We start from the raw sequence: 12,153 nt of genomic DNA on the forward strand, positions 1-12,153 counted from the left end.
TTCTTTTTCTGCTGTGTTTTTTTTCTGTAATTTTAAAAATTTTCAATAAATATCATTTAAAAAAGAAAGAAAGAAAAGAAACCACACAGAGGGTTCTTGTGTTCGGGTTCTGCTTGTGGGAACAGGATCTGAGAACAGGATGCTGAACCAGTGGTAGAAACTGAGATACGAAAGCTAGGAGCTAAACGGCACCTTAAACCTGGTTTATGGGCACAACAACTGAATGTCTATGCCCTTTTTTTATTACAAGAATACAAAGCTGAAAATGAATGAACTGCAGCTAATATATTATGTTCATTTTTCATAGGGTCTAGTCCAGGGGTCAGCAAACTTACCGCGCCTTGGGCTTGTTTCTCCAGCGCCGATTGCACAGCGGGCCAGAGGAGCGTGTGCCCATACACGTGCGCACACACGATTTCCGGCACACTTCCAACCCGGATGTGCACCGGAAATAACACTTGCGCATGTGCAAATAACGCTTGCACATGCGCACAAGCTATTTCCGGTGCTTCTCCAACCCTGAAGTGGGCAGCTGCTCAGCGCAGCGCTGGTACGAGCGGGCGGTGGGGGTCGCCGCAGGCCGGATAAGCAAGTACCTCGGGCCTTATCCGGCCCTCGGGCCTTAGTTTGGGGACCCCTGGTCTAGACCTTCCCCTGCTCGCCCCCCATAATATTCTTAAGAGGGTCTCTTCTCCAGTCTTCAGAGAGTAGCTGGAAGTGGGGAGGCAGAACAAGGTCCTCCTTTCCTTCCACTCTGCAGTTTTAATCTGAAATCTTAGGCGCAGCACCGCGCCCAGAGCTCAGAAACTGCTTGCGCTAATGAAATTCCCTGTCGCAAAATGCACCTAGAACAATGGGAGTTTTGAACACTGGGCTGGACCCAGTGCTTGAGGGGACCCAACAAGACGGCCTGATGTCAAGCACGTGACATTGTGAAGAGCCAGGGCACAGAGTTGAATGCCCTCTGAACATTGAGGGGACCTGGCCCCCTCCCCCAAAAAAAGGTTGGTTGGAGGGAAATGCCTCAGCTCCAGGAGCCGGCGCCTATGCCCAGAGCCAACCCATTTGGCTGACTGGAATTTCTGCAAAAAACAAAACAAAGCTGTTCTCTACTTCCCCAAAAGGAGGAAAGACTCAAAGAAAGGGGTGTAACATGGGGGGGTACCATGGGAGCTGTGGTCCCAGGCACACAATTTTTGAGGGGGCTGAACCAGGTGCCCCCATGCAGGTGGCCCCAGCACAGCCTGGCCCGGTGCTCCTCTCTGCCCACCAAGGGCTGCATCGGCTGGCCAGGCTCCTCCCTGCACAGAGGGGGGCGGGGGGGACTCAGCACAGCCCCACTTTGCTCCAGTGGAGGTGGGGTCACTTCAGTGGCAGTGGCGGAGAGGGCTGGGCTGGTGCCCTGCCCCATTCAGCACACAAATGACCCCCCTCCCCGGCCCAGTCTGCAAACACACACAGATGCCCCGGGCACCAGCAACGGATGCTACGCCACTGCTCAAAGACTGCAGAAGAAAAATGAGCATCAGCTGCTCTTCCTCCAGTATGAGGTAGGCATGCAGGCATCAAACCCAAGTCCTCTGCCTGCTTTGCTATAAATCCAGCATTTTCCCAAGAGCTGGGAACAACCTGCAGATTTTGCCAGTGCCAACACTCCTCTCAAACGGGTGGGGGAGGCCCTCCTCCATAAACAGCCCCCCCTTCCTCCTCCTCCTCCTCCTCACACCCTAATTCTTAGTCACCATCTATTCCAGGCACAGGAGGTATCTCAAATTGGCTCTCAAAGATGCCCCACAGCTCCCAATTAGCAATTTAATAAGCCGTTGTCTGGTGCATCCATCTAAGCAAAAAAATGTATTTCAGAGAGCACAGAGGTTTCGAGGCCTATCAGCACACGGCATCTCGCTTTTAATGATGCTCCAGCTCCTCTATCAGAGCCGTGCATCCCAATTAAAACCATGCTCAACAAAGACCCCCTTGGCAGCGAGGGCAGCGGCGCAGGGCGGCATTTGCTGAGAACACAATGCCAAAATGGAAACAGCCGTCAATAAAAGCAGATCAACAGCACGGCAGGACCTGGGGTGCAATTGTCTTCTCCCATATTCTCAACTGGGCGTTGGCTTGCCGTGATTGCTCAGTTCCCAAAGAAGGCACTCTGCACATGCTCCTTTCGACTGCTCCACACCGTTCTGCCTAAGCGTCTGCCCTTGCAAAGCCGCTGCTGTAGAGGTGAGCAGAAATAGATAAGAATGCCCAAAGAGCTTGCTTGCCAATGGCCCACTTCGTCCAATCTTATCTTTGTCAACCTGGTAACCTCCAGATGTTTTGAACTACAACTCCCATCAGCCCTAACCAGCACAGGCTGGTGGGCACCTGTGACCTGGCAAAGAACATCAGAAGAGACAATGACCCATCCAGTCCAAATTCTGTTCTCACAGTGGCCAACCAGAAGAAGAAGAGTTTGGATTTGATATCCCACTTTATCACTACCCAAAGGAGTCTCAAAGCGGCTAACATTCTCCTTTCCCTTCCTCCCCCACAACAAACACTCTGTGAGGTGAGTGGGGCTGAGAGACTTCAGAGAAGTGTGACTAGCCCAAGGTCACCCAGCAGCTGCATGTGGAGGAGCAGGGAAGCGAACCCGGTTCACCAGATTATGAGTCCACCACTCTTAACCACTACACCACACTGGCTCGTGGGAAGCTCGTGGGAAACTCGAAAGCAAGACCCAAGCGCAAGAGCACTCTCCCTTCCAGTGGATTACAGGAACTGGTTTTCAGAAGCACTCCTGCCTCTGAACAAGAAGGCAGAGCAGAGCCATCCTGGCTAGCAGCCATCAGTAGCTTGGACTACCGCAATGTGCTCTACGTGGGGCTACCTTTGAAGGTGACCTGGAAACTACAACTAAGCCAGAACGCAGCAACTAGACTGGTGACTGAGAGCAGCCGCTGAGACAAACATAACACTGCTCCTGAAAGACCTTCATTGGCTCCCAGTATATTTCTGAGCATAAGTCAAAGTGTTGGTGCTGACCTTTAAAGCCCTAAACAGCCTTGGCCCATCAGACCTGAAGGAGCTTCTCCACCCCCATCGTTCAGCCTGGACACTAAGGTCCAGCGCCGAGGGCCTTCTGGCGGTTCCCTCACTGCGAGAAGTGAGATTACAGGGAACCAGGCAGAGGGCCTTCTCGGAAGCAGCACCCGCCTTGTGGAATGCCCTCCCACCAGGTGTCAGGGAAATAAGCAACTATCTGACTTTTAGAAGACATCTGAAGGCAACCCTGTTTAGGGAAGTTTGTAATGTATGACTTTTTTACCATGTTTTTAATATTCTATTGGGAGCCTCCCAGAGTGGCTGGGGAAACCCAGCCAGATGGGCAGGGTATAAATTAATAATAACAATAATAATAATAATTACTGAATGAAGGACTTCATTTTATCTTCCAATATTAAGCTTTACTGCTGAATTCAAGTGCTATGAGAGAGGGAGAAAACCATTTCCGCCACAATCAACTGGCCCTCTGGAAGACACTAGGCATACATTTAAAGCACGTCCCACACGCATTTAAAGCACATGACTGCCCCCAAAGAATCCTGGGAACTGTAGTTTGCTATGGGTGCTGGGAATTGTAGTTCTGTAAGCTACAGCTTCCAGCTTCCAGTTGAATTTATGGTGTGGATCTGCCCATAAGTAAATGTTTCAGAGGGAAAGGAATATGTTGCCCACCTTAGAGGCAAGTTCAATGTGTCAGGATAAAGTATGAGCCCCAGGACCTGTTTTGTGCTCCTGTTGCTCTCTTCCTGCAAACACAGAAGATGGCGGGCCTGGAGTTGCAAGCCAGTGGTGGTGTGGTGTTTAGAGTGTCCGACTAAGGCCCGGGAGATCAGGGTTCGAATCCCCACTCAGCCATGAAACTCCCTGCAATTAATGCTCGCGACTGCTTTGCACTGGTGTTTGCTTTAGGGAAAGAGGTCGCTTTGCTAACCATTTCATGGCATCGCTTGAGTTTGATTTCCTGAGTGCTGCCACGAGCAGGTGTCTTCTTGTTCCAGCGCAGCGCAAAGAGCTGGAAGGGACTTAAAGGGTCATCCAGTCCAACCCCCTGCAATGAACAAATCGCAGCTAAAGAACCCCTATGTTCCTCTTCTGAATGCAATGCAATCTGGGAGAAGGAGGGGCTGGAATGTGGGGTTAAACCCCTCCCTTCTGAACCATGAAGTCAATAGCAACCAAAGGACTGGCATCACCTCCAGTTTGTTCCCAAGGTCCAAGGATGTGTTCATGGAGTCCTCCTAAATGTGGCCCTCAAGGTCTCTTTCTCTGGCCCCTGGGTCTCTCCCTGGGCCACGACCCTTCCGCAAACCACACCCCCTTCCCTGCCCGTCACGGGCTGCCCTCAAGTGTTTCTGCCTGGCTGGAAGGTGTCCCTGAACTGCTGCTTTGCCTCTCTCTTGCCCAGATGGAAGACACGAGAAATCCCGGGGGAAGCTTAGTGCACAAAGGGAAGAGTTGTACCTGATGCTCCACCGGGTCTTGCGTCTGGCCCCACCGACTGCAGGCGTTTGTCATTATTTTGCATTTACGTATTTATATCCTGCCTTTCTCCCAAGTCAGGATTCAAGGTGGCTTACAAAGTTTAAAAGCGTTATTGCAAAATATGCATTATTTTATATATATATATATATATATATATATATGTATGTGTGTGTGTGTGTGTAATAAAAACACAATACAGTCGTACCTTGGATCCCAAACAACTTGGTACTCGTACATTTTGGCTCCTGAACACTGCAAAACCCGGAAGTGACTCTTCCAGTTTGTGAACGTTCTTTTGGAAGCCGAACGTCCGACAGGGCTTCCGCGGCTTCCAATTGGCTGCAGGAACTTCCTGCAGCCAATCGGAAGCCACACTTTGGTTTCCCAACATTTTGGAAGTCGAAGGGACTTCTGGATGGATTCCGTTCGACTTCCAAGGTACGACTGTACATTCAGAGCCAGCGGTTAAAGTGCAGTTTGCCCTGACAGCAGCCCAGCCGTCTGCACTGTCTGCTTCTCAGTTTCCAAAGGCCTGTCGGAGCACAAAAGGTCTCAGCCTTAGGCAGATGGATAACAAGGAGGGAGCCGGTCTGCCCTCTCCTGGGAGTGAATCCCAGATTTGGGAGCAGCCACAGAGAAGGCTCTCTCGCGTGTCACCACCAGCCATGCCTCTGATGTTGATGGGACAGAAGGAAGGTGCTCACCCAAGGATCTTAGCACCCAGGCAGGTTTGTAGAGTCATGCCTTGGGTTACAGACGCTTCAGGTTGTGCGTTTTCGGGTTACAGACACGCCGAAACCCGGAAGTACCAGAATGGGTTGCTTCTGGGTTTTGGCGCTCGTGCATGTGCAGAAATGCTAAATCGCACTTTGCGCATGTGCAGAAGTGCCAAATCGCAACCCGCTCATGCACAGACGTGGCACTGCTGGTTGCAGACGCTGCGCGTTGCGAACGTGCCTCCCGCACGGATCACGTTCGCAACCCATGCGTCCACTGTATAAGGAGATGCCTGGGACCCAGCCTGGGCAGCGTCCCTGGGAAAGTGCCCCATCAGGTAATGTGGTCCTTCGTCCGAAAGAGGCTCCCTGCCCTGGAGCCTGCGGGAGTGGGGTCCTTTCCCTCTTTCCTGGGAGCCAACCACACCCTTGGCAAACCCCAGTTACACTGCAACAGCAGATCCCAAGAAGCTGAGGCACTTTACGCGATTCCTGAACGGCTGCCCAGCCTCCCTTCTGTTGCGGCAGAAGGCGTCTCGGAGCTGCGCTCTGCTCACAGAAGGGAGAGGCAAAATTAAACGAAAACAGCACAGGACCTTTTCAATGAAACGCAGCCTTCTTTCCTCCTCCTCCTCCTCCCCCCCCACCTCAAAGCTCATTCACAACTCACGTTCCATTCTTGAGAACGAGGAATCCAGTGTGCTCCCGTTCCAGTCCGTTGTTGCCGAGAGAGCGTAAGGGAGCCGCCTCTGCTGCAATGTGAATTTCCTCCTGCTTGGTGCAGACATCTGCAAGGTGGCGAGCAAATTCGCCAGGCGTGCCCACCCCCAGAAGGAAAAGGGGGAAAACCCTGCGATTGGCAATGGCTGCAGAGGAGAAGCAAAGCGCAGCTTCCTGGCAGGTAGATAGCAAGTCGCTCAAGTAGAGCAGCTCCAACTCCTACCCCAGCCATCATTGCAGGCACTGGGAACATTGGGCATCACAGCCTTTTCATGCAATCCCCTGCATGGAAGAGAGGTCTATCAATGGCTACTACTAGCCTCTGCCTCCCACAGCTGGATGCAACAGTGCTTCTGAATCCCAGTTGCGGAAGCCACGGGAAGCCACAGGAAGGGCTTGTGTTCAAATCTTGCTTGCCGGTTTCCCACAAGCATCTAGGTGGCCGCTGGGATGCTGAACTAGATGGGCCACTGGCTGACCCAGCAGACTCTTCTTATGTTCTCCCTTATGCCTGGAATCGGGACGTGGGTGGCGCTGTGGGTTAAACCACAGAGCCTAGGACTAGCCAATCAGAAGGTTGGCGGTTCGAATCCCTGCGACAGGGTGAGCTCCCGTTGCTCAGTCCCTGCTCCTGCCAACCTAGCAGTTCGAAAGCATGTCAAAGTGCAAGTAGATAAATAGGTACCACTCCGGCAGGAAGGTAAACAGCGTTTCCGTGCGCTGCTCTGGTTCGCCAGAAGCGGCTTAGTCATGCTGGCCACATGACCCGGAAGCTGTACGCCGGCTCCCTCGGCCAATAAGGTGAGATGAGCGCCACAACCCCAGAGTCAGTCACGACTGGACCTAATGGTCAGGGGTCCCTTTACCTTTACCTGGAATCCTACCCCAAAATACCTCTGCCCACTTCCACCCCATCCATTCCTATAAGCACCTCATTGTTGGCATCTGTCTGCCTCAAGAGACAATTGGGTGCTTCACTTCCAGGGGTGTATTAAGTCAGTGGAACTTAATTCATTCTGGAGGTCCATTCTTAACCTGAAACTGTTCTTAACCTGAAGCACCACTTTAGCTAATGGGGCCTCCCGCCGCCGCTGCACGATTTCTGTTCTCATCCTGAAGCAAAGTTCTTAACCCGAGGTACTATTTCTGGGTTAGCAGAGTCTGTAACCTGAAACGTCTGTAACCCGAGGTACCACTGTATTGCATTAGCAGCACCAAAATGGCAAGTTTGGACAGGGTGGCCAGCCTGGCAAGTCAAAGCTGCTCTTACCGTGTGGCCGCTATCGCATGCTGGCAGCTTCTAGCAGCCACAGGGGAGAGCTGAGTGCGGGGTGGGGACAAGAGATGGACAAAGTACCCCAGAAGGAGCATTACATGTCCCCTAGCAGAAGGTGAAAAAGCTAAAGGACCCCTGGGTGGTTAAGTCCAGTCAAAGGCAACTATGGGTTTGCAGCACTCATCTAACTTTCAGTCCGTGGGAGTCAGCGTTTGTTCACAGACAGCTTTCAAGGTCTTGTGGCCAGCAGGACTCAACCACTTCTGGTGCAACGGGACACCGTGACGGAAACCAGAGTGCACAGAAACTGAAGCGGTACCTACTTTTCTACTTGCACTGGTATGCTTTCAAACTGCTAGGTTGGCAGGAGTTCCGTCCGTCGAGGGGATTCGAACCGCCGACCTTCTGATCGGCAAGCCCAAGAGGCTTAGTGGTTTAGACCACAAGGCCACCTGCATCTGTTGTCCCCCAGCAGAGGTACTACCCCCTCCCTAGTACGCGATACGCCCCCTCTACAAGCACCAATCATTACCAATCTTCAGTCTACTAAAATCTTCCCTCTGCTGCCTTTCTCTGGACCTGGACCCCCTGCTTTTCTCTCTCTCCCTGTCCTTGCCACCCAGATTTGGGGCTTTCTGACACTTTACGCCAGGGGTAGGCAAACTAAGGCCCATGGGCCGGATCTGGCCCAATCGCCTTCTCAATCTGGCCCAAGGGCGGTCCGGGAATCAGCGTGTTTTTACATGAGTAGAATATGTGCTTTTATTTAAAATGCATCTCTGGGTTATTTGTGGGGCCTGCCTGGTGTTTTTTCATGAGTAGAATGTGTGCTTTTATTTAAAATGCATCTCTGGGTTATTTGTGGGGCATAGGAATTCGTTCATTTTTATTTTTTCCAAAATATAGTCTGGCCCCCCACAAGGTCTGAGGGACAGTGGACCGGCCACCTGCTGAAAGAGTTTGCTGACCCCTGCTTTACGCTATGCTGGAAGAAGGCATCCACTCACCCCAGCGCAGAGGAAATTAAGCCTGAGAGATGCAGGACATTGACATTATCCGTGAGGCAACCTCTTTTCCTAAAGCAAACATCATCACAGAGGAGCCGTGAGCATTAATTACAGGGGAAACAGAGCAGCTCTCAAAGTACCTGTGTACACAGGTAGATAGGAAGGTAAACAAACAGATGTGGAAAGGAAGAGGTAGATCTAGAACAGGAGGGAGGGGGCACTTTATCCAGGATAGCTAGACTCTTTTGCAATGGGGAGGGGGGGTCTCAGAATGTACACCACGACAGCAGCACTGCAGCATTTTGGGGAATGCCCTCCTGACAATCTCGTCTAAGCTCTCCAGCGCACGGTTCCTGGAAAATACCGTATGTCTCTGGAAAATGTGTCTCTATGGACCTTGAGTCCTGCAGGGTGTTTTGGGTACCCACTGCAGCGAGAAAGCTGTGGGTGCAGGGCAGCCGGCAGTGGGGGGGGGGGGGGACTCACTAGGGTTCAGCCTTAAGGTTTTCAAAATGTCCTAAGGCAGGAGGAGAAAGGAAGCAAAGTCTGCAGTTTTAAAATAGCACTTTGCCCACCCTTCTCAGGCCCCCCCAGCTGGGGAAACAATTAAAAATCATTTTTTTAAAGTGAGAGCTGGACCATAAAGAAGGCTGATCGCCAAAGAATTGATGCTTTTGAATTATGGTGCTGGAGGAGACTCTTGAGAGGCCCATGGACTGCAAGAAGATCAAACGTATCCATTCTTAAGGAAATCAGCCCTGAGTGCTCACTGGAAGGACAGATCCTGAAGCTGAGGCTCCAATACTTTGGCCACCTCATGAGAAGAGAAGACTCCCTGGGAAAGACCCTGATGTTGGGAAAGATGGAGGGCACAAGGAGAAGGGGACAACAGAGGACGAGATGGCTGGACTGTGTTCTCGAAGCTACCAGCATGAGTTTGACCAAACTGCGGGAGGCAGTGGAAGACAGGGGTGCCTGGTGTGCTCTGGTCCATGAGGTCACGAAGAGGCGGACACGACTAAACGACTAAACAACAACAAATACACCCAAATGGCAAGCAGTACAGTAAGCATAAAAATCCATCACGGATGATGAGGCAATCACACCTTCCCAAAGCCAGGATGAAGACCTTATAAATCAGCTCCTCCTGCCCCCCCCATACACACCAAAAAGAGAGAGAACATCAGCAGCAGCACTCAAGCAGGCAGAGACAAAGGCAGAGATAGTGATGTTATAAGAATTTAAGGTCTCAAATATATAAATTAAATGTTCATAAATTTACAAGGCAAACACATACCTAAGTATGTAAACCACTTGTCTGAAATAGTACAGGAGAACCATCCTGAAACCATTTTGAGTCTCCCAATTTTGCCATTTCGGCATAGTCCCTCATCTTCATCAGCCATTCTTCTCACAGAAATAAGGTGGGTTGTGAAAATGGACACCTCAGGTGTCAAGAGCCAGGGTGAAGAGATGTGTCTTCATCAACCTCTGAAAGCTGTGCATTGAAAGCACCGGGCGTACCTCTGTGCAGAGCGAGTTTCAAGGCTCAGGGGCCTCCACAGGTTTCCAGGTAGGAGTTGATCATAGTGAGGGTTTGTCAAACATGCCATCCTCTTAGCATGTTTCTCCTTTTCGTCCTGGGTTCAAGCACCTTCAATTGGAGTCCTCGCAGGCCAGTGTTACCCAGTTGTCAGCGTTTATACTACATTTTTTTTAGATTTGCCTTGAGAGAGTCTTTAAACCTCTTTTGTTGACCACCAGCATTACACTTTCCATTTTTAAGTTCGGAATGGAGTAGTTGCTTTGGAAGACGATAATCAGGCATCTAAACAACATAACCAGTCCAACGAAGTTGAACAGTTTTGATGGCACATATATACAGTGGTATGGGACACGGGTGGCGCTGTGGGTTAAACCACAGAGCCTAGGACTTGCCGATCAGAAGGTTGGTGGTTCGAATCCCCATGACAGGGTGAGCTCCTGTTGCTCAGTCCCTGCTCCTGCCAACCTAGCAGTTCAAAAGCACATCAAAGTGCAAGTAGATCAATAGGTACCGCTCCGGCGGGAAGGTAAACGGCGTTTCCATGAGCTGCTCTGGTTCACCAGAAGCAGCTTAGTCATGCTGGCCACATGACCTGGAAGTTTTACACCGGCTCCCTTGGCCAATAAAGCGAGATGAGCGCCGCAACGCCAGAGTCGGCCACAACTGGACCTAATGGTCAGGGGTCCATTTACCCTTTACCTTTACCTTATATAAGTGGTACCTCTGGTTATGTACTTAATTCGTTCCGGAGGTCTGTTCTTAACCTGAAACTGTTCTTAACCTGAAGCACCACTTTAGCTAATGGGGCCTCCCACTGTCTCCACACCGCTGCCGTGCAATTTGTGTTCTCATCCTGAAGCAAAGTTCTTAACCCGAGATACTATTTCTGGGTTAGCGGAGTCTGTAACCTGAAACATATGTAACCCGTGGTTCCACTGTACAATCCCAGCATAGGATGTAGGGGCTCACAGCAAGAACACCCCAAAAGATCTTGCTTCTCCAATTGTGGCAGCTATGGATCCAGCATGGAGCAAGCAGGTCTCTGCTGTCTCCAGCCTCCAGCTTACTCTCAACTCTGCTTTCTCACACACAACGTTGGCTATTGTGCTGCTACCTAGGAGCTAGAACAACTCCTTTGGTTATGCTAGTCATGGTGGCCATTGCCAACTATCAAAGGGGCTTGTTCGAAAAGCTTGTTCTCTTTTGTTCTAACAGCCCTCCCCATACAGAATCCCAAAAATCGGAAGGGACTTGAGGCATCATCCAGACTTGACTGCCCCCAAACCCACAACCTCTGGATCTTTTTTTAAAAGGGGTGGGAACTGTTACAGATCACTGCAGATGGTGACAGCAGCCACGAAATTGAAAGACGCCTGCTTCTTGGGAGAAGAGCAATGACAAACCTAGACAGCATCTTAAAAAGCAGAGACATCACCTTGCCAACAAAGGTCCGTATAGTTAAAGCTATGGTTTTCCCAGTCGTGATGTATGGAAGTGAGAGCTGGACCATAAAGAAGGCTGATCACCGAAGAATTGATGCTTTTGAATTATGGTGCTGGAGGAGACTCTTGAGAGGCCCATGGACGGCAAGAAGATCAAACCTCTCCATTCTGAAGGAAATCAGCCCTGAGTGCTCACTGGAAGGACAGATGCTGAAGCTGAGGCTCCAATACTTTGGCCACCTCATGAGAAGAGAAGACTCCCTGGAGAAGACCCTGATGTTGGGCAAGATGGAGGGCACAAGGAGAAGGGGACGACAGAGGACGAGATGGTTGGATAGTGTTCTCGAAGCTACCAGCATGAGTGTGACCAAACTGTGGGAGGCAGTGGAAGACAAGAGTGCCGGGCGTGCTCTGGTCCATGGGGTCACGAAGAGTCGGACACGACTAAGCCACTAAACAACAACAACTGTTACATCAAGGATAGCTTACATAGAGACATGCCAGGCGCACGCATAATCTCTCTCCAGCATTTCTATTTATGCCACAGAACGCAAACAAAGTCTTTGGCATTAGCAATTGAACCAAATTATTTATCTGTTATCCTCTTAATAGCAGGTGCAGATTGTTCCTCTCCTCGCTGGAGAATTATGTCCTTATTTTGTTATGATGATTAAACCAGGAAAAAAATCCCATTGTAGGGGAAATTCATCACAGAAGAGCGCCCCCCCCCTTTTTTTTTCTCAGACGGCACGGCAGCAGCAGAGTTCAGAAAGAGAGAAAATAAACATTCTGCTTCTCCATATGCTTTGGATTTCTGAAAATGGCAAAGCAAGGAGAAAATTCATGCCTGGGGTACAACTAAAGGAATACTACCTGTGCAAGCAGATCAGCCATAGCTCAGTGGCAGAGC

The 12,153-nt window shown here is 50.6% G+C and overlaps 1 protein-coding gene across 5 annotated transcripts in view; it reads right to left on the minus strand.

The window, feature by feature from the left end:
- RPH3A (rabphilin 3A) overlaps window positions 1-12,153 on the minus strand; it is a 121,497-nt gene that overhangs the window by 90,041 nt on the left and 19,303 nt on the right. The window contains exon 1 of one of the 5 annotated variants that reach the window (XM_081017367.1): window positions 5,923-6,019. The exons of 2 other annotated variants lie outside the window; for them this stretch is intronic. The gene's annotated coding sequence lies outside the window, so the exon portion shown is untranslated. Of the gene's footprint in view, window positions 1-5,922; window positions 6,020-12,153 lie in introns of those variants that run through there. 2 more of the 5 variants (XM_081017368.1, XM_081017369.1) reach the window with 2 other exon arrangements.

The sequence above is a fragment of the Podarcis pityusensis genome (assembly GCF_964106645.2).
Source record: "Podarcis pityusensis genome assembly, chromosome: 8".
NCBI classification, from domain to species: Eukaryota; Metazoa; Chordata; class Lepidosauria; order Squamata; family Lacertidae; genus Podarcis; species Podarcis pityusensis.